This window comes from Poecilia latipinna, unplaced genomic scaffold (genome assembly GCF_001443285.1).
Source record: "Poecilia latipinna isolate Pla-1442-1.1 unplaced genomic scaffold, P_latipinna-1.0 Scaffold165, whole genome shotgun sequence".
NCBI lineage: Eukaryota > Metazoa > Chordata > Actinopteri > Cyprinodontiformes > Poeciliidae > Poecilia > Poecilia latipinna.
In genome coordinates, this window is record NW_015112781.1 from 691,986 (window position 1) to 695,326 (window position 3,341).

Genomic DNA, 3,341 nt, shown 5'->3' on the forward strand with positions numbered 1-3,341 from the left:
GCACAGGGTGCTGGTCCGAACAGGCTTTAACTGGGAAACATGGAAAGTGGGATGGATGCGGAGGGCAGACGGCATACGAAGACGGACGGCGAATGGACTGAGGATGGACTCAATCTGAAACGGGCCGATGAACCTAGGAGACAGTTTCTTGGACATAGATTTGAGCGGAATGTTTTTAGTGGATAACCAGACCTCTTGACCCGGGCTGTAGATGGGTGCTGGAGTCCTCCTGCGGTCAGCAAAGCGTTTGTTGCGGGCGGAGGTGCTATTGAGGGCGTTGTTAGCCATCCTCCAGATGTTCTTACAACGGCGTATGTGGTGTTGGACCGACGTGACTGAAATAAGAGACTCGTCAGAGGAGAGAAGAGGGGGTTGGTACCCAATGGAGACCTCAAATGGAGACAAACCAGTAGCAGTAGAAACATGACAGTTATGCGCGTACTCCACCCAAGGCAGAAACTGACTCCAATCAGTCGGGTTGGTGGAAGTGTAACAGCGTAACATGGACTCGAGTTCGTGGTTGAGGCGTTTGACCTGACCATTAGACTGGGGGTGATATCCTGACGTTAAAGAAACCTTAGCATCAATAGCTGAGCAGAACTGTTTCCACACTTGGGAGATAAATTGTGGCCCTCTATCTGATAAGATTTCGATAGGGGTACCATGAAGCCGGAAAACATGTTTAACCAGCAGCAATGCAGTCTGAAATGCTGTGGGGAGGTTCTTGAGGGCAACTAAATGACAGGACTTGGAGAAACGATCCACAATAGTGAGAATGGTGGTCATACCTTTAGATGGTGGAAGTCCGGTGATGAAATCTATAGCAATGTGTGACCATGGGCGTTTCGGAGTGGGAAGAGGCTGCAGTAGACCAGATGGTGGTTGATGGGATGACTTGTTACGGGAGCAGATGACGCATGCTTGAACAAACTCCTTGACATCCTTATGCACAGAAGGCCACCAAAACCTGCGATTAATCAGGGCGATGGTGCGGCTAGTACCTGGGTGTCCAGAAAACTTGGCTGAATGGATCCACTGAATGAAGTGGGCTCGGATGGATGACGGAACGTAAATCTTGTTCAGAGGACAGTTCTCAGGAGGTGGGTCAGACGTCTGGGCCTGTTTAATGAGGTCTTCGATCTCCCAGGTTACGGCTGCCACCTTACAGCTAGGAGGAAGAATCCGGGCCGGGGTCCTCTCCGAGTCATCGGGGGAATGTAACCGAGAAAGGGCATCAGGTTTGACATTACGCGATCCTGGACGGAAAGAAATAGAAAGATTGAATCGGGAAAAAAAAAGAGACCAACGGGACTGACGAGGATTGAGTCTCCTGGCAGAGCGGAGGTAAGAAAGGTTCCTGTGATCCGTCCAGACCAGCACCGGATGATCAGCCCCCTCCAACCAATGCCTCCACTCCTCCAGGGCCAGCTTGATGGCCAACAACTCCCGATCCCCCACATCATAATTGCGCTCAGAAGGTGACAACCTGCGAGAAAAGAAGGCACAGGGATGAGTCTTGTTGTCCACCTCAGAGACCTGGGAAAGAACTGCTCCTACCCCAGTGTTAGATGCATCTACCTCGACAATAAATTGCTTGGAAGGATCAGGCTGAATCAGGACAGGGGCCTTGGCAAACAAGGACTTTAGCTTTCTAAAAGCAGCGTCAGCAAGAGGGGACCACTGAAACTGGATCTTAGTGGAGGTGAGCGAAGTAAGGGGCTGAGCCGTCTGACTATAGTTACGGATGAACCGACGGTAGAAGTTAGCAAACCCCAAAAATCTTTGGAGCTGTTTACGAGTTGCAGGAGTGGGCCAATCCAAAACAGCCTTGATCTTCTCCTCGGTGGGCCTGACCTGTCCGCCCTCTAAGATAAAGCCCAAAAACGAGATTGATGGCTTGTGGAATTCACATTTCTCAGCCTTGACATACAACTTATTGTCTAGAAGACGTTGCAAAACTGAGCGGACATGTTGTTTGTGTTCAGTCAGAGTCTTGGAGTAAATGAGGATGTCATCGAGATAGACAAACACAAAAATGTTCAAAAAATCTCTCAGCACATCATTGACCAAAGCTTGAAAAATGCTGGAGCATTCAACAGGCCAAAGGGCATGACCAAATACTCAAAATGGCCCATAGGAGTCTTGAACGCAGTCTTCCACTCATCACCCTCTCTAATTCTGAGTAAATGATAAGCGTTGCGCAAGTCTAGTTTAGTGAATACTGTGGCTCCATGAACCGGTTCAAAGGCTGATGACAGAAGTGGTAATGGATACTTATTCTTGACAGTTATCAGGTTCAAGCCACGGTAATCTATGCAGGGTCTGAGTGTGCCGTCTTTCTTGCCAACAAAGAAAAACCCCGCTCCTAAAGGTGAAGAAGAATGGCGGATGATTCCTGCAGCGAGTGACTCCTTGATGTACTTCTCCATGGTTTCACGTTCCGGACGTGAGATGTTATATAACCTGCTTGATGGCAATGGAGCTCCTGGCAACAAATCTATACAACAGTCATATGGGCGGTGAGGTGGAAGTGTGCATGCTTTGGTCTTACTAAATACTTGTGCCAGGTCATGATACTCGGAAGGTACGGCTGACAGATCCGGTGGGTTGACTTCATGACCCGATGCCGGAAACGGACCTGGGGAAACAGAGGCAGGTGGAGTGACAGTGGTTTAACCATGATTCTATCCTCTTGCCAGACCAGCAGATATGAGGATTATGTAAAATCAACCAATCAAAACCCAAAACAACAGGTGAGTTTGTAGAAGGGAAAACAAAAAAATAAAAGTGTTCTCTGTGATTACCCAAAATTACAAGGAGTAATGGTTTAGTCATATGGGTTATGGGTGGCAAGTCTTTTCCATTTAAAGCAGAAACACAAAGAGGTGTGGATAACGGGATGGTTTCTAGGGCTAACTGATGAACCAGTTCAGAATCAATCAGAGAACGTTCACAACCAGAGTCTATCATAACAGACAGAGGGATTTGATTGTTTTCCATACATAATTCTGCCAGAAGTGTCAGGTGAGAAATGTTATTTTCAGTGTTCTGGCCCACAAGGTTCCTCACCATTACTGATGGGCATGGTACTTTAATTTCTTAGGACAATTGGCAATGAAATGCCTAGGGGTTCCACAATACAGACAAAGCCGCGCGGACATACGCCTGTTGCGTTCCTCGGGGGTGAGACGAGTATGTCCAACCTGCATAGATTCCGTCTCGGAGGGCGGCGGCGAAACTGGGATGGGTAAGGCGGAAGCCAATGAAGCAGAGCTAAAAGGTTTATGACTTCTCTCCTTGGTACGGGAATGGATTCGGTTGTCAAGGTGGATCGTTAATTT